Source organism: Notechis scutatus, chromosome 1 (assembly GCF_049901735.1).
Source record: "Notechis scutatus isolate UNSWTSFEM ecotype Mainland chromosome 1, rNotScu1.2, whole genome shotgun sequence".
Taxonomy (NCBI): Eukaryota; Metazoa; Chordata; class Lepidosauria; order Squamata; family Elapidae; genus Notechis; species Notechis scutatus.
Genome location: NC_142009.1, coordinates 90592753 through 90617953, shown reverse-complemented (window position 1 = coordinate 90617953; position 25201 = coordinate 90592753). Strand labels below are relative to the sequence as shown.

The 25201-nt window shown below is 36.0% G+C and overlaps 1 long non-coding RNA gene across 1 annotated transcript; it reads left to right on the top strand.

Moving 5' to 3' along the window:
• The first annotated feature begins 10333 nt into the window (after window positions 1-10333).
• On the top strand, window positions 10334-16936 carry LOC148132901 (uncharacterized). Its single transcript, XR_015750456.1, has 3 exons — window positions 10334-11615; window positions 16535-16622; window positions 16709-16936. It is a non-coding gene; the product is annotated as an uncharacterized LOC148132901 (long non-coding RNA).
• The last annotated feature ends 8265 nt before the right edge of the window (window positions 16937-25201 follow it).

Below are 25201 nucleotides of genomic sequence, written 5' to 3'. Positions count from 1 at the left end.
GGCTGAAGAATTCTGGGAGTTGAAGTCCACAAGTCTTAAAGTTGCCAAGTTTGGAGACCTCTGTCCCAGACCGACGTGGATTCCAATCCTGAAGTATACGGGGCTTATTTCAGGCAGATCAGCACGTTCCTGAAATTGAGCTGATAGCTTAATCTGCTTTGTCTTCATTTAACATTTGCAATTCTACACTTCTGAACTGTTACTATAAAGGTTTGAGTGCAGCAAGAGTGTGAAACAAATTGCATTGGTGACTAAGCCAAAACTGTAACCAAAACTATTATTTTCTCAACTTTGCTCAGCACATCTTCTTTTTAGAAACCAGGCTTGGCTTTCCACCTTTCCTATTATACAGACAGTACTCAATTTACAACCATTTGTCTGGTGATCGTTTGAACTTACAACAGTACTGAAAAAGTGATATTGTTCACATTTATGACCAGGGGTGGGATTCAAATTTTTTAACAACTGGTTCTGTGGGCCTGGCTTAGTTGGTGGGAATGGCTTGGTAGTCATGTGACTGGCTGGGCGTGGCCAACTCAACATCACTCACATCGAGGCACACATCTCCTCACCTGGCCTCTCATAACTGTGGGGATGCTACAACAGTCATAAGTGTGAAAAATGGTCATAAGTCACTTTTTTCAGTGCCATTGTAACTTTGAATGGTCACTCCACACAAACAAAGTACCAGCAAAGGAGGGGAAAAAAACTCCAGAGAAGTTCCTGAGACAGGAAGTTTAGTCCTGCCAAGAATGTAATAAGGGTTAACCGGGAGGCAGTTTCTGTAAGCAACACCAGAATGTTTCCTTCTTGCCTTCCTTATAGGATTAGGCCAGTAATTTCTTCTAACAACCGGTTCTCCAAACTGCTTAGAATGTTAACAACCGGTTCTAGCGCATAGGTGCGAACTGGTAGAATCCCACCCCTGCTTATGACCATTGAAGCATCCTCATGGTCATGAGATCAAAATTTGGATGTTTGGCAATTGATTCATATTTATGACAGTGGCAGTGTCCCAGGTCATGTGATCACCTTTTGTGATCTGACAAGCAAAGTCAATGGGGAAGTCAGAGTCACTTAACAACATGCTATTAACTGAACAACTGCAGTGATTCACGTAACAATGGTGGCAAGAAAAGTCATAAAATGGAGCAAGAGTTACTTACTTAGCAACATAAATTTTGGCCTCAATTGTGGTCATAAGTCAAGGACTATCTGTAATCACTTCCAAATGTATTGCAATATCATTCCTTAACTTGTCTTTAAAGCGTGTTCATAAGTTCACACTGGGCTACATAATCACCTTTCCCAAATCACTTGTAGAATTTGTCATTGATCTTTAAAGTTCCAAATAGCTTCAGAATAGGGCATTTTTTTAAAAAAGTGGGTTCACTGTTATGAATTTGCCTAATCATTAGCTGTTAGCTGCCTATTAAGCAACCAAGTTAAAGGGCTATTTGGACATTGGAGTTGGTAGGTTAATGGCCATTTACTGAAGATGTGCCTGGCACAGGTCTACAATTCTCAAAAGGTAGGTCTGAAAAGGCAGGTGCCACTACTCCCAGCAAATATAATAAGGCTGACAACTCATGCTTTGCAGCAGAAACAGATGGCTGCTAAGGATGAACTATGAATATTTTCACTCTTGAGTTGCTAATTTAGACAGTTCAGCATCTAGTTCACAAAGGAAACACACCAAGCTAACTCTAATACAGCTGGCACTCCCCTCCCATCTTACATTTAGTTTATGTTGCTTTGGATAATCTATTTTTATATATAATAAATGCTTACAGTAGTCTAAACTTAATTAAAATATTTTGTTTTCCTAGATTTTTGCTTGATTGAATGATAGGAAAAAACTCTATCCATCTTGTCCTTAATAAGAAGGTAATTAACTTTTTTTTTAAAAAAAAAACAGCATTTGGTATTGATTTTTGTTATTTCTGCAGCTGACAAAGAGGAATAGCAATATTTGGAAAACTGCAAGAAATTACATGACAGGATGAAAAGACCAATGGAGATTTAAATTAATATAATTGATTATGAAAACCTACCAGTTGGTTGAGAGCATATCCAGCATAGCATCAATTATCTGACTGACCTGAAAAACATCTAATAATAAAAGGTTTGGTTACATGGAAATGGCTTTATCATTCGATTAAAAAGCTATGAGATAATCTGTTTTACAGCAAATTTTGTTGCTCCTGAGAATAGCTCTTACAAAATGATGCTGAGAACATTTTGCCTGTACATATAGAATCTGGTTTATGAGATTACTCAATGTAGCATCTTGTCTTCCATCTTTTTCATTAATTAACATTAAAATGCCAAAGAAAGATCACCAGGAGATCTGAGATACATCATGTTGTTTCCTTTTTCCCACCTGATTCCAGAGATGTAATATTAATTTTATATCAGAGTATTAATTTGGTGTTTTAGATTGCTGAAGGTTTGGCTTTTGGCTTATTAAATAATGCTTAAAGCAAGGAAGGTGAAAGTACTGTTGTTTTTTTGGGAAGAAGGTTGATCTGTAGAAGCCTATGCAAATTTTGATTGGTGGGGAGGTTCTCATTGATAGCGATGAATAATCCATCCACCAACTTATATTGGTACGGCTCAGGAATAAGACAAACCACTTCTCATGTTAAGAAGAAAAGGAAGAGAGGAACAGGATTTTGATATAAAGTCAGTGGTGGGATTCAAATTTGTTTACTACCAGTTCTGTGGGTGTGGCTTTGCAGGCTTGGCTTGGTGGGTGTGGCAGGGGAAGGATACCGTAAAATCCCCATTCCCTTCCCACCCCACTAACCTGCTTTCCAGCTCCATTCTTCTATGCAGGGCAACAAAAGAAGACTCAGCCAATCAGCTGGGACTTGGGAAGCAGAGAATAGATGGGGGTGGGGCCAGTCAGAGGTGGTATTTACTGGTTCTCCAAACTACTTCAAATTTCTGCTACTGGTTCTTCAGAACTGGTCTGAACCTTCTGAATATCACCTCTGTATAAAGTCTATCTGACTTTATATCTTTTACAAAAACCACGGTGTCACAGGTTCTAATCTAATGTTAATTACCCCTTTCTTATTCATGAAACAGGAAAGATGATAGAAGAAGCAAAAAGAAAGTGAACTTTACTTTGTATGTAGAATGCATCTTATATATGGCATACCTTATATGCTTTGATCTCAAATAAAAGTTAAGACTTGAAAGACCCAAAGACAAAACTATTCCTTTTTGGTAGGGAAAATCAAGTAACAATTCTACTTCTTAGATTGTTAATTGCATTCTGTAAAGACAAATGTTGCCTAAGATAAACAGATAAAGAATACCTTAAGCTTAACATGATCATTTACATTGAAAAATCCATGCAATTTTCATCATGGTTAAACGAGGTTGACCATTGACTTTTCCTAGGATATAGTTTAAACTTCACCTAGCATACAGTCTTGGATATTCTTAATTATTTCCATTCTCACTTGATATGATCCTATTTAGCTTCTCAAGATCTAAGTCACCTGGGTGCTACCACCTAGCCGGGATAATTAAAAAAACTGATATATCATAGTAAGTCCTTCCTAGGATTCTTATTCCTATGTTACCTAACTCATCTTTCTTAGTTCCTCTTAAGATTCCCAGTACTTAGGAAGGTGAGTTGTGACATTCAATAAGCAGGAAGTAGTAGAAGACATTATTAATCCAGAAAACAACAACAACCCTAGTTTAGGTGATATTGGGCAATGTAGGAAGTTAAGAAGAAATGAAGAGAAATCTTATTAATTTGCTTTCTAGTAAATGCCTTTAAAGTTTTTTTTACTGTTCAATCTTTGGAAAATCTCAATGTCTCAAAGAAGGAGGAGGAGCCTGGACTTTTAAATATAAATCTAACTGCATGAAAAGACTCAGATCAGGACTTGATCTTCTTTTTTTAAAATTGGCCTATAAAAAAAAAAGCTTGCTGTTCATTTCTTTCTCACTGCTGAGACTATTTCTCCTCATTTGTAATTCCTGTTCTCTCTTTTCAGTAGGCTTTCTTGCTTCAAAGCTACCTCCCAGCTTGCCCTACTTCATGACTTGACCTGTGCTTATAATCTCATCCTCTTCTATGCTTATCATTTGTCCTGTCAATTCAGTTGGCTGCCCTGAGATACAGCATCATTCAAGCCCTTCTTTCTCTCTGTCTCAGCTATTCCAAAACCTAATGCCCTGCAGATACATTGGATATGAATTCCCAGAATTCTAATCACAAAGGTCTACAGGTGATAGGAATCAGTGAATTGAAGGTGGTCATTGTCACAATTCTGGGGAACAGTGAGCCAGCAGTTGTGGGAGAAAAGCAGATGGAAAAAAAATGGATTTCAAAGTATGTGGAGAAAGCAATCATTAGATAAGAAAGTTGAGTGAAAGAGAAAGACAAAGAGAAAACACTTTGGGGTTCTTTTAAAGTAAGAAGGAGATAAGAGGTAAAGAGAGAATTTTACTCTTTTCTGTTTCTTACTAGGGTAGAGTGACTGGACCACCAGAGTATGGCCTCAGAATGCTACATTAATCCCAAGGTTTAGAAAGTCCCTTGAAATTCTGCATGCAATTTTACAGATACTTGTTTGGAACTTATTCTTTTTATGCTTTCTTCATATTTTATTACTGAGTGCAGTTTAATGCAATTGTATAGCAATACCAAGTGGTCACAAATTAATCAATCTGTCTAACTAGAATTATAAGGGCTTGTTTTACTAAGTTTGATTGACTTATTGATGCCAAAACTATCTTGATTTGTATTACTAAAAAAGTAGCATTGTTTCCTTAAAAGAAAGCCAGTGAATTTTTTGCATTTGGCTTGATTGATAACCTTAACCCTGTCTTTTTACTCTGGCAGTGACATAGAGGCAACTAACAGAATCTGTATAGAATAGAAAGTTTAAAAACACAGATTAAAATGAAAAAGAAAATATTTATTCAGATTATCTAAGAATTAAAAGCCTGGCTTCTTCCTGCTGAATCAAAATGGGTTATTCTTGAATTCTCCTATGTGTGATGGTGTTAACTTATTACTGAAGCCAAGTTCTGAGATCCAAGTTTTGAAAAACAGTCTACTGTACTTGAAAAAAGGTGGCATATCTATTGTCTCCTTTTGTTTCCTTTGTAAAAGAAAGTATTGTCTTTTTTTTTTTCCTTCCCTCTATCCTCTCCCCAACTGGTTTTGGCTTTGCACAGTCAAATCAACCTGTGTCAGGTTGGCTTTCATGGTTGGATGGGCACAAAGCAACAGTGATTGCCTTCCTCAGCCATCCTGCTGAAAAATATTTTGCTTATCATTCAATTTAAAGTGCCCTTCTGCAAAACCATAACTATCAGCAGAAAAGGACTGATTGCCCACTATGATTTTTTTTTAGTATTTCCTGGGTCAGAAATAAAACAACAAAAAGCAGGTGGTAGGGAATAAATTGGAGTGACTAAAATAGAGAAAATGAAGATATGCTAAATAGCCTGCTTAACAATCCTATGTATTACTTTAGATATCCTTTCATTGATGTCATTTGTCATTACTTCTTCTCTTACATACCGTATGAAGTGTAGTCAGCATTTATTTCTGTATTTGTTTGCATTTTTTCATTAACATTCTGTTCACCGTTCTTCCTCTTCAAACTAAAAATATGAAATCCTGCAAAACAGCACTTATAAAATTATAAAAGCAAAAAGTGATTCTCTCTCTCTCCCTCTCCCTCTCCCTCCTTCTCTCTCTCTGAGCAAATGACCATATACTGTATATAAATTGTGGGGGGAGGGGCAATGTTTACTAAGGAAATATTTTGGTCATTTTTTTTTGACTGCTACATATTCACAAGTAATATTTTTGTTTTTTATTTTTGCTGCAAGTTTGCTATAACTCCTCATTTAATTTTATGCAAGTGGTTTTTTTTTTTTTTGGATGTTTTTGGGGAGAAATAATGTCAGTGATATCCTCACAGATGGAGGTTGCATTGCTACACTTTGTCACTTCCAGGCAGCGAAGGATTTGAGTGAATCTCTTGGTTTTTTTTATTGTACTATCATTTCTCAGTAGTCCACAGCTTTGATTAAATCCCAAGGGAATATATCATGAAAAACTGCTCCCACTGGCTTTTTCCGAGAGCAGTGCATTGGTTACTGCTAAAGTCCCTTTTCTGGGCTCCCTGCAGTGGCATTATTTGGTCTGCTATTTTGGCTGCTTGGGCAATAATTTGTGAACATAGCTTGGCTCATCACTTATCAGATCTGGAGAGGAGGAGTAATATACAGAAGCTGAAAAAGTCATGGGAACTGAGGTATTTTTATTCTCCATTCACTATTGCATCAGGAGCTGGTCCAGCAGAAGAAAGAAACATTCTTTGGAAATCCTGAATTATTTGTAACTCTGTTTAGCAATAAATCAAAGTGGGCAGGTGAGGGGAAGGTTCTGGCACTGTGTTTAATAATATGTGCTTATACCACCACTCATTTTTGAGCATATGTATTTCATGTGCACTTACATTCAGGTCCTTTTATATCAGGTGAAAAATTGCTATCTTTTATGAACTTAGAAAGAGGTCTGCTAGCCATCAATTGATGGATGTCTGCTCCAGACTCCACCGTTCAGCCGAGCCATAGAAAACAAATAAAAATAAAGGTGCTTTGACTTTTCTTGGTCCAAGAAAACTCAGAAATACAATTTTTTTAAAGCATGAAAAATTCCAAGCACATATATAAACATGCAACTGTACAATCTTGCACAAGAAACATTTTGATGATTCTCCTTTAAAATAGTGCCAAGAATCAAAAGTCAAGTTAGAAACTTTATTGATTTAATTATCTGACCATAAAATAAAACTATAAACCGATACAGAAAAGACAATAGAATACATTCATAATATATTGTCACCCCTACAGTTAACCCCAATCTGTTTTAGATAGTCTGCCCTGTCCAAAATGGCATTTAATGTAAACATTGCACTCTTGCTAATGATATATTCAGGTTCATTTCAAACAAAAAAATAAGACTGTATCCTAGCATTTTTTAATTTTTAAATAAGAATCAAAGTAAACAATCCTTTCTTCAGAATATATAGGTAGTCCTTGATTTACGACCCTAATTGAGCCCCAAATTTTTGTTAAGTTTAATTTTGCCCCATTTTACAACCTTTCTTGCCATATTTGTTAAGTGAATCACTATAGTTATAGAGTTAGTAACACAGTTGTAAAATGAATCTGTTTTCCCCATTGACTGTGCTTGTCAGAAAGTTGCAAAAAGTGATGACATGACCCTGGGACACTACAGTGATAAATATGAGTCAGTTGCCAAGTGCCTGAATTTTGATCATGTGATCATCGGGATGCCGTAACAGTCGTAAGTGTGAAAAATAGTCAAAAATATTTATTTAATTGGCATTGTAACTTTGAACAGTCACTAAAACAACATTTGTAACTTGATGACTACCTGTAATTACCAATCAAATAGGATGTGTGCATTATCTTCAACCACAGACAGTTTTTCAATGCAACCTCCCATCGTTTGCTATATAAACTAGTTGTTCAAAAAAGCTGTTCTAAGATGTTAAGACATATATGTTGTTAAATACTTTTCTAACTGGAGGGCTGATTTGTGTTGAGCCACACTTCAAGGACTTGATACATTTAAGGGATGTGTAATATCATCTTGGACAACCACATATTAGACTCTTTGCTTGAAGCTTTTCTTGGCTTTCATATCTGATTGGACTTGGAATTAGATGAAGACTTCATTTGGTGAGAAGGCACTTAAAAGTTGAGCAGTCCAAGCACAAGAGGCAAATTGTGCACCTACTCTTCGAAACACAGCTTGGGTAATCTTTCTGGTTCCATAAACATGATCTTCAGCCAATAGTCGAATCCTTTAATTGTCAGTTGACTTTAAGGGGATATACTTTGAAGCAATGCACAAAATGTGCAAAGATTATTTGGAAAGAAAAAACAACAACAAAGAAATGCAAAAAATCATTTTTTGACAAAGGTACAAGGAAGGAATCTTTCAAGTGATATGAGCAGTTTTTAGATTTGTTTTCTTTACATTATAATTTCCAGGTCTTTCTCCTTTGTTTCCCGCCCCCCCTTTAGTTCCCATGTGTATTACTTTAGAGATTATTTATTTATTCATTAAATGTTTATGTTACCCATCTCCTCTATAAGGTAACTCTGGGAGGTTATTTTATTTAAATTGTATTTGTTTTTGAATGGTATTCTATATGTGTGCATTTGTATTTTTCTTTTGATACTTAATTTAGTGTCATTAAAAATGGTATGGAAAATATCCACACAGAAACCAACTCTATAGTCATTTTCTCTAATCTTGTTCTATGTAGATTGAGTTGGATTTTTTTGTCTTTCAGAACATGTGAAGATTATAGTCCAGATTATTTTACCTTCCTGTTTAGATGTTATTAGACCCTTCCTCCTTCCACCTCTCTTCTTTCTTAAAGCAACAGTCTCATGGTTTTATATAAATAAGAGATAATTAAAAAAAAAAAATCTTTAGGGGATACATTCTAATTTTGCCTAATTAAGGGAAAGGTCTACCAGCAAATCAGAATCAGAGAACCAGCTAAGAATTAAGAGATTTTGCCTGAGACTAGCTAATTTTCTTCAAACAAGCAATTATGTGAATAGACTTACATCTTAAAAACTATTTTGGAGATGAAAAGATGAACTATGTTTGATTCCAGCTTCCCAGCCTGGGGTCGACATTAGAGACTTCAGAGGACATACACGGATTTGTCACAGTCATTTTGTAGCAGTCATATCTTGTCTAGAAGAGAAGCTAGTCTGAAATAAGGTTGTGTGGGATTTTATGGCTTAAAGCATGAATTCTAAAGCAAATACATCACATAAGGAAGAATGTGCTTAGATTCAAGAGGACTCTTAAAGATAGTAATAAAGAGGAGCCATAATGGGTTGTTTAGGGGGAAAATGCTCTGGTGTTATTCTATGTAAGGTACACTTATTTGTCATGATATTTGTACTGCTTCTTAAGCACATGCAAAGGATTCTTGCTTATTCAACACATATAAGCATTGTAGTCTATTTTCTAAGATAAAACCCATCCACTCCCCCGTGTGTATCTTGGCCCATCTGCCCCGCCCCCATCTTTGTCAGTTTTAAGTTAATTTAAGGTTACTATTTATTGTTTTGATGTTTTAAGGTTTTTTATTGTTTTCTTTTTAATAAAAGTTTTATTTATGTTTTCACAAAACATACGAATACAAATAAAATATCTTTTTTTGAGAACAGCGTGCCCCCGGGTTATCACTTCTCCATACAGACATAAATTCAATATGTATTTATCTTATACATTCTAATCCATATCTTATAACTATTTTTGCAATTTTTTCAATAGCTTTTCCCTTTCTTTGCTTCCTATAGCCTTATTTTAAATTATCTCATTCCTTTCTTAATTCAATTACATATCTTTTTCTAATTTTTAAAATCTTTCTAATCAATGTTTTTATACTTTCGTCTGTCCTGTTTACAATTTCATATTATCTTTTCTTATAAAACAAAATTTCCCCTGTAATTACGAGACTGGAGTGTAACACCTCTGTATCTTTTTTCAAATCTTGTTTTAAAAAATTAAGTTACACCTTTACAGTTATAACATTCATTTTCTAACCTCTATTTTATAACACATACCTATTTTCAACACATACACGTTTTATAACACATACCTATTTTCAATCAAATTCTGCTTGGTACATTCCCTTAAAAATACACATTAAATTCTTAAAAGAAAAATATATATATGTATATATATATCTGTGTATATATGTATAACAATAGTAAATGGAATAATTATTCTATTCAAGTATAGCTCTGCCATTAATATTAATAACAATCTTTTACATTTCTATTTCTTTTAACAGACATTACCTAGTAATATCAGTTGTCTTTCACTTTAATCATCTATATTTCATATTTTACTTATTACTGTCTTTAAATAAAAAACCAAACAATAGTTATTAACAGCAGTCAATAAAGTTATTATTCTTATTCAAATTCATCTTGTCAACTGATAAAAATCTTCCAAGTTTCTTTTCAGATTTTTTTAACTTTCTTTTTAAATCAATGAGAGCCTTATTCTCTTTACAAACAGATATTCCACTACACATCAATACAAATTTTTTCTATCACTTTAATCATCTAACATATTTTCTAATCCTTTTCTATTTCTAATATAACAATGCTATCCCATGCACCCTTGCAGAATCCTCTCAAGTTAAATTTTAACCATTCTCTCTGTGTTTTTTTAATAGGTTTATACCTTTAATTCTTGTACGCTTTTACTGTACCTCTACATCTTGTTTCTGTCCTTTGTAGCTTCTTTTCCTTTCCCTCTTCCCTCTCTTCTTCTCCCTCCCCTTTTTATTCCCTTTTCTATCTGATTCTCCCTTCTGTGATCCTCCCTTCTGCTTCTTCCTGATATTATAATTACTTTTCAAATTACTTTTTTTTTTGGTTGTTGCTTCAATGCTTAAGATTTTAACTCCCTTTCCCCCGTTTCCCTTTTTTACCCCGCTTAAAATTGCTTGGTCATTAAAGATGGCTTCTTCGTTGTCCCGCCCTTCTTGTTCTGCCAGCGTTTCTTGTTGTTTTTCATAGTTCAAGATCTCCATTTCTAAAAATTGAAATACGAAGCCAAAAGATCCTCTTCCGTCTTGTGCTTCTTCTTTTTGTTCTTTAAGCCTCATTTTTAACTCTTCAAGGAGTGATGCCATTTTAAAAAAAATTAAACAACAAGATTTTGATTTTGTTGTTGATTTTATTTTATTTCAAATTCCAAGAATCATCCAATAATCCAAAACTGTTTTTTTGCTTCTTTTCTCACTTTCTCTTTCCAGGGGCTTTGTTATCTTGTAACAAAATTTCAGCTACAATGTATCTTTTGCAAGCCTTGTTAAAATTCCACTATTGATTTTTTTTAAGTTCCAGGTGGTCTCCTCCATTTTCCAGATTCCACCCTCTTTTTTTCCTTTTTCCCTTCTCTGCTTTCTTTCTTTTTTTAAAGAAAAATTTTAAATTATCCAAGAATCTTTATTCCTTTGACACTTTATTTTCATCTATAAATAGCCTATTAATGTCAAAGTGGATTAGTATCAATTTCTTATTCAAATCTCTTCTTCTTAACATTCCAAGTCAATTAAAACTGTCAATGTGAGAGGAAAAAAAAGCCAATTCCATTTCCTCTCTCTTTCTCTTTTGCCGCTTAAAATCTTTTTTAGGAATAGTATTAGTCTTTAAAATTCAGGTTCCAGGTACCTTAAATAGATGTTCTCCATTCAATCTGGTCAGTCAAACTTTCTCCTTTAAACTTCCTCCTCTTGTCCGGTCGGGTTCTTCTTTGAGGTGGCCATTTCTGACCACCGCTGCAATGACCTTTGGGAAAGGGAGTAATGGCCATCTGAGGAGGAGAGATGCGGCTCTCCTCAACCCCGCTGACAGCTCCCCCTTCTTCACCACCTCTACAGGATAGCTTCAGCCCCGAATCCGGGCAGCTTGGACACTCCAGCGGCGAGCATGGATCAAAACAACACATGATCACAGATTTCAGTCCGTCACCGAAGAAGCCCAGACCGGAAGTCAGGTTTTTATTGGTTTTAATGACTGTAAACTGCCTGGAGGCTAGATAGGCAGCATATAAATTGAATGGATGAATGAACAAATGAACAAACAAACAAATGAGTTGCAAAGTTCTTTGTCTTTTTAAAATGTTTCTAACTATTGGTCAAGGTTACTCCATGAAATTCTTGAATCCTCAGATCCAGAAACTGGCTTCAATGTATCCTGAAGAATGGGAAGAAAGTAAGAATCAATGATGATCAAATCCAGGTTTTGTCTGCAACTGACAATGACTCCAAAACAGTGGGAATATCTGGGCAGCTGCAGCCCTGCCTTTTTTTAATGTTTGTGCCCACATTTTGAAACCAGTGACTTCCACTATGGATACCTTGAAATAAAATCACAATGCAGATATATGAGGGAAGAGTAAACTGGAGGCTGAGAGGAAAAGGAAGTTGAAGAAAGGCATGGTGTATAGTTCTGGTAGAAAGAAAGACCATTAATTTCCAAGAATAAAAAAGTATGGAGATGCATGCAGTGAATGGGGTCAACTCAAACTATATTTAGGTTAGATTATTTTTTCTTCTCCCTTAGCTCATGCTTAGCTTATTTTCCTTACTATTTTTACTTATTTTATGCACTTTGCATAGCATTGCTTACCCCAAGGCATGACTAATATTCATGGACAGGGAAAAGTTTCAGGTAGAGAATTCAAGGGCAAATGGAAGAATCAGTATTATCTACATATAGGCTTTGGAACAAGACTTCTGACTTCTTAGTTTTTTTTAATGTTTTTATGACTTTTTCTGATGCTTTTGATTTAGAATTTGAGATGCAAGAAAAGATTGTACAATACATAATCTCATGTTTGGAAAGTTCAAGACCCAATGAAATAGTTTAACTATCAAATACCAGGTTGTTTATAGAGTTGGAATTTAACACATGCATCTTTTTTATTTTTGAGCTAAATACATTTCATAAGAAATAGCAGAATGGACTTCTAGCAATTTACAGCTTAGGACATGTTTCAGATCTACTAAGTTATAACTATAAGCCTAAAATAAGGGCACATATGTATGTATTAACCTCTCAAATTATTTAACAAACATGCGGATACATTTTAGTGTGTTGTGTATTTCAATAAATACACAATACACTAAAATGTGTCCGCATGTTTGTTAAACAATTTAAGAAATCATCATGTTATTTACCAGGTTGTTTTCAACACATAATCTTACATATGCTAAATGAATAAGATAAATATATTGCTGAACCTAAATGCTTTCATTTTCATTGAATAAGGTTTTGTTCTGTTTGCATGATCCTTGGAAGTGCAGAGCACACATTTTCAAAATAAGAATGGATTAAAACAAATCAAAAGCAATTGTCCATAATGCAGTTTAGCTTTTTGCACAGCATTTCTTTCTTGATCTTTAACACTTCAGCAAAATTTGGCACTTAGCAATGGTGGAAAAAACCGTCATCTGATCCATTAGTTTTCTATATTTCAAGATTAGTGAGATAATCTTTGATTGTGGAAAGAAAGGGATTCTCCTGACTTATCCATGTCCTTAAAAATTTCCTAAACCTCTTCCACTGCAGTATATCAAATGTTCCTATCTCAATAAATCTTTCAATCTTTCCAGGAACTCTCCATCCAAAAACTGATCTTCTGTGATTTCCTATAGAGAATTCTTCTACTGGAGTGGATTGAGTTAAATGATCTCCAATGATCTCTGTTCCAATCCTTACATTCTACAATTCACTGACAATGTACTTATTAAAACTTATGTCTTATGTCAGATGGAATTAACCCACCAGTCCAGCACTGCATGTAACTCCTCAATTCCTCTTTTGTGACCATTGCATCCTTTCCAAAATTATGAGTATATTTGAATTATAATTGAAAAATTATGTCACAGTAGGAATCACACACCTGTTGGGTAAGTTAAAAAAAAAAAAGTAAAGGTTTCCCCTGTCAAGTCCTATCTCTGACTCTAGAGGAAGGAAGTCATCTCTGTTTCTTAGCTGAGGGAGCCAGTGTTGTCCAAAGACACTTCCATGGTTATGTGACCAGCATGCCGAGGCATATGAAACATTATTATCTTCCCACCAAAGTGGTACCTATTTATCTATTCGCATTTGCATGCTTTTGGATTGCTAGGTGGCCAGAAGCTGGGGCAAGTAACGGGAGTTCACCTTTTTGGCAGCTCTGGGGTCTCAAACCAGGGCTATCAATTTTCCAACTGGCAAGCTCACTTTTTTTAACCCCCTGAGTCATTGCACCCTTTGAAGCTTGCCCAAGAAAAGTCTGGAAATTCCAGTAAAAGAAATAATTCTCCTTGTGTGTGAGAGACTGGCAAATACATTTTCACCATCTTCCAGGCACTAAAGCTCTTATCATCAACTGTCAATGCAGTTGCTTGCAGCAAAAGATTGCCTACCTGTGCCTAGAGAATTTTATTGGCTCACCATTGCCCATGACTGAAAATGATGAAAAGTGTCTTACTAGAATTTCCCCCTTAATTGTTACAATTTACAATGCCAACCATGAAGTTTATAAAATAAGTTAGGATTTGCCTGCATTTCTTTGACACAATATGAAACTTGTTAGAGAGGCATTTGAATTATGGAGGTGAAATTGACAAAAGATTTCTAATGCATCAATTACATATTTCCTTAAATAGTAAAGAATTCTCTGAAGGAAGGTCAGCAGGCTTGTTAAACCTAAAGGCTGATATTTCTAGCTTTTCAATGGAACTGTAAATAGTCTCATTAATAACCAAACACTTAATTCAACCTATTAATTGGGTTTTACATGGAACCATAATACTCGTTCAAACATTTTAAAAATAATAAAGGCAGAAAATATGGTAAAAGGAAGGGTATAGAAAATAGGTAATTGTTGCCTTAAGGTGCAAGAGCTATGGAGAAAACTCTTTTGATTATTAAAAAAATTTCTCTCTCCTATGAGCTGTTTGGCCAAGGCAAATATCAAAATTCAATAAGTCTATTGATACTTTTTCTTCCAAAGGAAACCAAATGTGACTTGTGCACTAATCCTGAACTTTTTTCTATTCAGGGAAATGGAAAGTGCTTTTCAAATAGCTATTAATAAAAGCCAAAGCTTGCTGTATCTGTAACAATTTACCTCTTTCAATCACGATCCCTAAGAGTTATGGCTGAATCACCCAAGATGACTCTAGCTATCTCATGACCTTTTCTAGCCAATTCTTCTCTGGACATTTTCAATGTTTTATTGTATCTTTTTTTTTTAAGTGACTTGTCTATTGAAAAGTACAGCACTAAATTTTTTATCAGCTTCTTGAGAATTGATTTATTCTATTAAATTCCTAAAATATATGCATGTAGCATAACCAATTAATTTATACAATGAAAAGAACTATGCTACAGATTAAAAAGGGGGTGCAAAAAATAAGCAATATTCTTAGCAGAATAAAACTGAAAATATACATTGCTCTGTACCACATTTGCATCATATTTGCTGAGCAGTTTAGGTAAATGACTAGATGCTTAGTGAACTTTTTATAGTCTTTTCAAAGTAATTTGGATGTGGATTATGTTATGAAATTAAACATTTGATTAACATAGAACCAAATAACTGCAATAAGAAAGAATATGGCTAGATTCTAAGGCATTCCTGAGAATGCAGCACAAGGGGTTTTTTCATATGTTTCCTGATTCTATTGGAAGATCTCCATGCCACATCTCAAAGGGGTCTCCAACCTATGCACTTACTGACAGGAAGGGAAATAATTGTCCCAAATAGTTTTGACTTCCCACTGTGGTGTTAGGCTACTGGCTATCAGAGTGTGTCCTGGGTAGCTATAAGAACATAAGCACATAAATCTCCCCTTCTTTAAATGCAACTTAACTGTGTTGGAATCTTATATGAACATTAAACTCTGTAGGCTGTGGCAATACTTGCAGTAGCTAGACCTACAAAGATTGCTACAGTACTCTGTCTGAAGGTGATAAACTGAAGTATTTTAATTAATTGGAATTTTGCAGTGAGAATCAAAGAAAGTGGTGGCTGCACCTGCTTTATGTTAACTAGGAATGTGATGCCAAAATTAAATGTAGGGCAACTCTATAGCATAGCCTGCCCTTCCAAAATTAGAATGTGTTCTCTTGCTTTAAAAAAGGGTTCCTTCGCATAACTTTGCAGATGTTTGCAATCAGTGGTGGGATTCAATTTTTTTTACTATCGGTTCTGTGGGTGTGGCTTGGTGGGCGTGGCAGGGGCAGGATACTGTAAGATCTCCAGTCAGAGGTGGTATTTGCTGGTTCTCTGGACTACTCAAAATTTCCGCTTCCGGTTCTCCAGAATTGGTCAGAACCTGTTGAATACCACCTCTGTTTGCAATGGACTAGTCCACTGGATCAGTCTTTTCAATCCAGAATATTCGTGCAATAGGCAAGATGAAAAGCAATTCCTAATCATTGTTTTCTTTCCCTGGATAAGATTTTTGTGATCAAATTAATGATAGGGAAGTCTTGGTGAGGAACAAATTAGCATTTTCAAATAATAAAGTGCTTATAATTTAATAATACAATTTAGTGTTGACAAACTCTGATAACCGTACTCTTATGGGAGGCATGTTAATTAGAATGACATAGGTCAGTGCAACATTTAAAGGGTATGCTTTTTCAGCAATCATATTCTTCCTGCTATAATAAACAATTTGGTGTGCAGCGTTGTTTATTGCTACTTAGTGCCTGACTCTAATGCTTTTCTAACATGTTCCTAAATAACTCAAAGCACATAGCATAGCTGAGTGGGTCTGGTTATTTATTGAAGGAAAATAAATGTGTGTGTGTGTGTTGTATACCATTCTAAATTATGCAAAGGTTTCTACATCCTTTTCAGTTTGCAGTTCTGTTGAAATGTTTGTCACTTTTCCTCTCTATTTTTAAGGTGGTGTTTCCAGTTCTACTTTGAACACCCAACTAACCCCCCACCCCCCAAAAAAGAGCAGAGGGAGGGGAGCCAAATAAGCATTTTGGTAAATGTTCTGATTTATAGATCATGTCTCTTTCCCTATCATCAACCACTGTAGTTCCCTTAATATTTTTCCCGCCTCTACCCTAGATGATGGTGAATTGGAAGGAGAAGAAACCATCTCCTGACACTGTGGTGGCTGAAGTGAAATCTGTTCCTCTAAAAATGCATCCCAGGGAAAGAGAAATTCCATTGAGCTATGGGAGCTTTTTTCATACACTGAAAAACAACCATTGTCCTCTTATATTGACTGTGACTGTGATGGAGGAGGATAGCGCTATCCCTGGCTGAAATATACACTCGTTGTGTCATTTGAAAGGATGTTTTTAATGTCATTGCTAGCTTGGAAAGAAATGTTGAAGGAAAGAAAATGTGTCTGAGTACCTATGATCCCATTGGGAATGCTCATATAGTATGAATGAAAACCCTCCATATTTACGTCCTTCCATGTCACTTAATGTTGGAAAGCCAAATTCCATAGTAAAATCCCAGCATGTAAGTCCTTGTCAGTGCAGTGTAGTTTAGCTTTTGACAAAGCTGGTGTCAATATCTATTTAGGGTCAATTAGCCTAGGCATCAGTTACACTTTCCCCTTTTTTACTCAAAAGTAAGCATGCATCATCCCAAATTGGATAAGCTGCCATTATTGTTCAGAGCAAAGGTTTAATCTAGCTATTTTGTTGAATTAGCTATTTTGTCCCTCAAATTTAGCCTACTGAATTGATACACAGTAAAATTCAGGAGTGAAATGGCCCCCTCTCCTAATCTATATTAAACCTGTATAGCAGGGGTGGGATTCTACCAGTTCATACCTGTTTGCTAGAACCGGTTGTTAACATTCTAAGCAGTTCAGAGAACCAGTTGTTAGAAGAAATTACTGGCCTAATCCTGTAAGGAAGCAGGAAGGAAACATTCTGGTAACCTGCCTCTCTGTTAACCCTTATTACATTCTTGGCAGGACTAGACTTCCTGTCTCAGGAACTTCTCTGGAGTTTTTCCCCCCTCCTTTGCTGGTAAGTTGATTGTGTGGATTGACCATTCAAAGTTACAATGGCACTGAAAAAAGTGACTTATGACCATTTTTCACACTTATTACTGTTGCAGCATCCCACAGTCATGAGAGGCCAGGCGAGGAGATGGTGCCTCGATGTGAGTGATGTTGAGTTTATACCTGTAAAAGCTACAAAGAAGTTTAGTGACATATTACATCTGAGATGTACTGTTCAAACCTCTTGGGTTAAATTCTGGGTTAAACCTTTAGAATCATACCTCCTAGTCTGTATGTGCAAATAAGCACATGTACAGCTCCACATATGTGCACAGAGATGTAAACTTATATAAAACATCCCATTTCTAGAAATACTTTTGTAAATGCTGTGGCACAAAAAGATTTTCCATAGGTGTTTTCTTTGTACAAAAGGGGCAATCTTCTTTCTTAACAGTGATAAGTTGATCAATCATCTGCTTAGCTTCATACGGTGGGGCCCAATTATTCACACAAGGGCACCATAAAATGTGAAGATGTCAAGGAAGGAGTGGGAAAATAAAATAAAATAGAGGTCTTGATTGTCCCTAGAGGAGGATAATTTCTGTTAGATTTAAAAAGAGTCTTTTCCCATACAACATGTACATTTTTTCTTGTGAAAAAAGGATTTACCACCTCAAACCAGGTGGTGAGGTCAGTGTGTCCAAAATGTGTCTTTAAAATGACTGAAATAATAATTCAATATTCTTTTCCTATTCTCCAGAATCTCCCCTCCCCCTCTCAAAAAAAAAAAAAAAGAACTCAAATGAAATGCTTGTCAGAACTGGAAACGCTCTATTACATATAGAGCAGTGATGGCTAACTTTTTTGGCACTGAGTACCCAAAGTGTGTGCGCACCCCCCCCCCCAATTGCAATGCACGCACATCCCCTGCCTCCATGCATGCGCACATCCCCCATGCATGCGCTCCACCCCGCTCCGTTTTTTCTTTCCCGTCATGGAGATTCCTTTTTTTCCCCCTGCAAGGCCCTTAAGAATTGTAGAAAACTTGTAGTTTAGACTCTCTGGAGCTGAAAACAGGGATATTCCCTGTGGTTTAACCTGCTCATGTTGAATCAGGCATTACTCAACCTCTTTTACTTTCCTTACCAAAATTCATCAGAATTAGAAATATAGCTGCAGATTTGCCCTGTATGATTTGGTAACTGATAGTCTTTGTATATGTTGCTTTGTGGGAGCAAAGCTTTGAAGAGTCACTTTGGAGTAAAAGAAGATTTTAAATAATAATAAAGAAGTGGATTATACAATCAGATGACTGCATTCTATTCATACCTTTCTTTAAACCACATATTAAATAGTGATAAGCCAGAGTATGCAGGTAGTCCTCAATTTACAACACTTCACTTAGTGACTGTTTGAAGTTACAACAGCACTGAAAAAGTGACTTACGACCATTTTTTACACTTATGACCATTGCAGCATCCCCATGGTTATGTGATTGACATTTGGATGCTTGACAACTGACTCACATTTATGACGGTTGCAGTATCCCGGGGTTATAAGATCCCCTTTTGCAACCTTCTGACAAGCCGTCAATGGGGAAACCAGATTCACTTAACAACCGTCTTACTAATTTAACAACTGCAGTGATTCACTTAACAAATGTGGTAAGAAAAGTCATAAATGGGGCAAAACTTAGCAAGATATTTTTGGTCTTAATTGTGGTCATAAGTTCAGAACTACCTGTATTTAACAGTTTTTGGCAATGCCTAATCATCTGAGGCAATAGCTCACGCCTTATGGCTCTTGTAAGGGACTCTTTAAGTTCATATTCTGCAGTCTTATTTGTGCTACTTTTCTTAAGTAAATAGAAAATAAGGAGACTAAATCAAGGACTGTAATCCACAGGTAACTGCTTTGCCTATACTGACTTCACTCTGATTTAAATATCTTGAGTGCAAAATGGGAGTCAAGATGCTTTATCATTAGTAACTAAAAAATCTTGCCTTTGCTGAATTCTTCTTCTTCTTCTTCTTCATCATCATCATCATAATCCACCTCTTTCTATGTACTTAAAAACATTGTTTTTTAGAAATTAAAATAGTAATGTACTAAGTTGATAAAATGAGATGCTTGCAATTTATATGTATGTGTACTAATTTTAAAACAGAAAAAAAAAAGAAAAGAAATGTGTCATAGGAACGCATTCATGAAAGGATGAATGATGCCTGAAAGCAATGTTGGAAGAGTCATCCCACATACTAGTATCAGAGTTTTATTTTAAACACTGCTATAATTAATCTTTGCTTACACACCAGAGTGTGAGTGACTCACTCACAACTGTCAGAAAATGACAATTTGTTCTAGATATAAAAGACATAAATCATCTCCTGTTAACAGATTCACTCAAATGAAGATCACTCTATACATCTTCCATATTTTATCTCAAGAGAAACTTTCCTATTTTTAGCATTCATCTAGAATTGGGGGCAATTCTAGATTGAAAAAAAAGTCTTCTTTTGCAAAAGGAGTTGAGACATTATGGAGAATTAATAAAGGTTACTAAGTACATCAGCTCATCAGGCAGCCTTCACAACTCTACTGCAATCTCAGATGTCCCAGACGACAGGAAGAATATTTTAATTGGTGATTCAGCTTTAGCAGAAATGAGGCCTATACAGTTGTCTTCACACCAGGCTCACTAGCTTATGTTACCATGGTAATATACTATAGCACATTAAAACTAGTGATGTGGAAAACAAGATGGCTTCCTCCATTTGTTACCCTTAAGGAAAAGCATAATTATGAGCAAATCATTGATGTACCAAAAGACTCTAACACAATTTGACCTAAATAAACACTATTCAATTAATGTCATACTTTCTCAAAATGTTTTGCATTCATGGCTTCTCATATTGAGATTTTCTATTATCTTTTGTACAAAAGAATTAATTTCAATTCATGGTTGACAATTCCATCATGGCAATAGTTACTTGAATACTGAGAAACATAGTTGTAACAAAAAAGTTTTTCTTTTTCTCTCTCTTTCCCCCACCTCTTTTTTTATTCTTCCCATTTGTCAAAGCTTTCTAAAATAGAAATACTAACTTTCCCAAAGACACATGGTAGAATGGTTTTTATATGGTGCAAATACTGTATCTTTTGTTATTCTGTTATTCTGTTTCTTTGTTTAGGGAAGAACAGTTCATCAATGTCTCTTTAAACTGAAAAGAAGAGAGATTTTTCCAGGATGCGAATAGAAAAAAATACCATGAGAGTATTAGCAAATTCCTTAACCTACTAAAAATATGCAGAATCCCCATATTCTTGAAACTTCAAATAATGTAAAAATGTCATGATAAGAAGAAAAACACAGTGAGCCAATATATAACTATCTAGTCTGATAGCCAAGTGGTTTCACAATAATTGATTAATTGGTAGCAGCTCATTCCTTTCCACCCTACACTTTACTGGGAAGAAAGATGGAGGTGTGGAATTTCACACATTCTTGAAAGACACATTGATGAAAAAGGATTTATTTTGCTAATTCTTTCAGCAGTCAAAGTCTTTCACTGGGAGCCAATAGCACTTCTAAATCTGAATCATAAAAGAAACCAATTAACAGCCAAGGAGGGGACTGGCAATAAATGGGCAACCTTACTACTTCCCTAAGACTAAAAGCAATCAGTAATAGATACATCTAAGTGTATCCGCACAACCTTCAAACCATGCTGTGTAAACCTTTTCAATACATAATCACTAAGCCTGTATGCTGCTTTGGCTAATTTTAAAAACTTGAATTCCCTTTTGTTACTTTAGCTGATGGCACTGATGTCTCAAAGGGGTAAGAGCCTGCTCTTTGTCTCCAAAGCAGCTTGATTTCATGAGCTGAAAGGAATATTGATTTTTAAAGGCTACCTGTTTATTTACACAAGCTCCCTAGAAACTGTTTGAATCAAACTTCTAAAACTGCAGCAATCTGTGTTATCTAGCAAACATGCACACACAGACCAATACAACCATAACGTCTTAATTAGCTGGCATAAGGTGCAAAATCAAGATGAAGGATTTGAACTGTGAAATATTTTCTTCCTCTGTACAAATTTTTATCTTCCTCTCCAAATCCCTCAAAAGCACTTTGTGAATGCAACCTTTGTTCTTTAACTAGATTTATTTGATATGTGAGCAAAGGTCTCTTTTGTTTTTCCCTTATGGTTTTAAAGAGTTTAGAAGTCCTTAAAGCTATGGAATGGTGCATTACAGAAATAGAAATTTTGTGGTGGCTTATAGTGATGTATAGCTTTTTTAAAAAAAGGATAAGTTCACACATTCACATTTGCCACTCAATAACAGCAACAAGAAAAATGACAATAGAATTCATTTTGAGATAGGTATGATGGTATTCATAAACAACTTTCACCAAAACATCTAAAACGAAGAAGAAGAAACAGAATAACACTATATTTGTTCTATAATATTATACATGCATAATGTATAATACATGCATAACACTCTGCTGCTCTGTATGTAAAAAATGCATTAGTAGCAATTCATATAATGCACATAAAAGGCATATCAATTATATCATTGCTCTATAAAAACTGGAAAGTAATGGGAATCATAAAAGCTTGATTCAGACTCAACATCGCAAAGAGGTTTTGGGCTGAATTGATAACGTCTCTGAGATTGTTTGGCAGTTGTTGTAGCACTGGGCACTCACTTGCATGGAGCTGATCAGGGAAAATAACAGTCTGCCTGAATTTATCCATCCAGATTTTTGGCTTCCAACCAAATTGATGTTACACTGCCAGGGTTTATAACCATGATTTATGGATTGGTAGCTTTCAGATAGCAAGATATACCATAAAGGGAAAAAAAAGGAGAAAGAGAAAAAGACTAAAAAGAATAATACAAAATATGTTACAAAGGGAGAAAAAAATGAAAAAGAAAGTAGAAACGCACAGGAGAAATGGACCAGGAGACAATGGGTACTTAAAAAATTAAATTTATTCAACAAAGAGCCTTCATTTATAAGACAAGAGGCCCTTGAGAGAGATTTTGTTATATAGTTGAAATGAAATGGTCACTGTGATCTCCCCAACTGAGTAACTCTGTATGCTTACAAAAAAGGCTCCTGTTTCCACATTCATGACCTTTAAAAGCTGTCTTCTGAAATAAAAGTAGGGATTCAAAAGGGAATGGACAGTGAACTGTCAAATAGTAAATTGTAGGATTGTAGAACTTTCAGTTACTCAATGTTTAATGTTAAAATCAATGTTTAATGCTAACAGACAAGAAACAGAATAGAGGGAAAATGATGACAGAATAGTATTTTTGATTGGTCATATTATGTTTCTTTGATCTAACATTCATTTGGAAAATTAGATGGTGGAGTATCATGTAAAGAAAAAAGTGATGGTCTGTTCCTGATTTTTTTAAATATATATAATCTGTCTGAAGGAGCAAAACTTTGTTGGATAAATCCTACTGCTCCTGCAGCTTTTGGGCCTAGGGTATGAAAATTATTATCCACATACTCTTTATATAAATTCAACAACAACAGTCCAGTTATCTACACTGGTTTAGTCTAATTACCATTATATCTTTCTTGACATCCACGGGATAATAAATTAGAAAAAAATCAGATGTGATATTGCTGTCTATAATGCTATGCCTATCATCTTGCAAGTGCTATTGGTAGTAACTACTCCTGTAAGAAGGCTATTACTTTTTCTTATAGTTGCCTTAACATGTGTCCTGGAGCTGGCAGAAAAGTATGTTGGCATAATTTGGCCTGTCCTGAAGGTTGAACCCTCAGTAACAAGGCATTTGAGTGATCTGGTCCTTACAGCCTTAATGTGGGACAAATGAAGGGCAGCAGTTGGTAAATTTCTCTGAGTCCATTACTCTCCATCCTGTAGTATCACCAGCCAGTGAGGAAAAAACATGACTCAGTGATCTTCTTAATGCAGGGGTCCCCAACCACCGGTCCACGGACCGGTACCGGTCCACGGAACAAGTCCTACCGGGCCGCTGGCTTGCTGGTGCCGCCATCTTTTTGATGAAAAAGTGCTTCCAGTGAGCTTTTCCGGTAGAAAGCTCACCAGAAGCACGTTTTCATCAAAAAAAGATGGCGGCGCCAGCGCTTCCGGTGAGCTTTTCCGGGTAGAAAGCTTACCGGAAGCACGTTTTCATCAAAAAGATGGTGGCGCCAGCGCTTCTGGTGAGCTTTTCTGGGTAGAAAGCCATTTCTACCGGAAAAGCTCACGAGCGCTAATGCCATCATCTTTTGATGAAAAAGTGCTTCCAGTGAGGTCACCAGAAGCACTTTTTCATCAAAAAAAGATGGTGGCGCCCAGCTGATGCCGGTACCGGGCCGCGGCGTAAAAAAGGTTGGGGATCACTGTTTTAATGTGTAGCAGGTTAGGGTTGAACGAATGTGCACGGGTGTTTGAGATGGAGGATTTTGGTAGCTTTCAAGTTTCCAAGTCACCAATTCCTGCTGTGAGGCTGCTATAGGTCAGTGATCTACCACTTGGACTACGTTTGAACACCTGTCTAGTGTTGTTCTATGCCAATGTCCAAAAACAGTCCCAGCTAGCAGGTTTTCAGAGTAAAGAAGGGATGCTAGGAGAAATTGAAGGGAGTTGTCCCATGCAATGGAAGAGTCCACTCTTGTTCATCTGGTGCTCCTTCTCTAGTTAGCATGGCATCTTTATGCCCCAGTTAGGACATGGTACTGAGTTCTCAGTTTATCAAGAAAACCAGAGGGCACATTCTGTAACCATTTCAGGAATGAAGACAGGAATGAGGAGTTAGGATTACTGCAATAATCCAGCTTTCTACCTGACAGTAATTTGCACAGTAATTTTTACTGTGCAAAATTTTCCACATGCCTGAATTTCAAAATGATACAGTCCAGCAATAGAACCTGTGTGTGAGGCTGCTAAATTTATACTTTGACTCAGATGCAATGTCTAAATGACAGAGGTGGTATTCGGCAGGTTCTGACCAGTTCTGGAGAACCAGTAGTGGAAATTTTGAGTAGTTTGGAGAACTGGCAAATACCACCTCTGACTGGAGATTTTACACTATCCTTCCCATGCCACGCCCACCAAGCCACGCCCACAGGTAGTAACAAATTTTTGAATCCCACCACTGCTATATGAAGGAGGTGGACTGCTTTAGTGTTATGGAAGGGCATTAGTTTCAGAAAGAAGACACTCCTATTTTCACTGCACATGCAGGGGTTGCATTTGCATTTAGATTGTAGCAACCTAGGAATTTTGTCTGGATGTCCTCAGAACCAATATGGCAACTAGGATATTTTTAATATTATTACTTACAGACTTGACAACAGATCTGATCTTCATACAGAACCTAGGGTTTCATTGGAATAGACATTTCCTGATTTGCTAAGGCTGATTGAGGATTCTTCTTCTACCCAAATACAAGCTAGGACCTAGAAACTCTATTTCCCATCCAACTTGGATTTTAAGCTAAGCTGAGAAAAAAAAAAGTATTCAAAAATTTGAGTCCCATTTAGCCATTATACAAACTCTCTCTTCTACATAACAACTCTCCAAATTCCTTTCTCT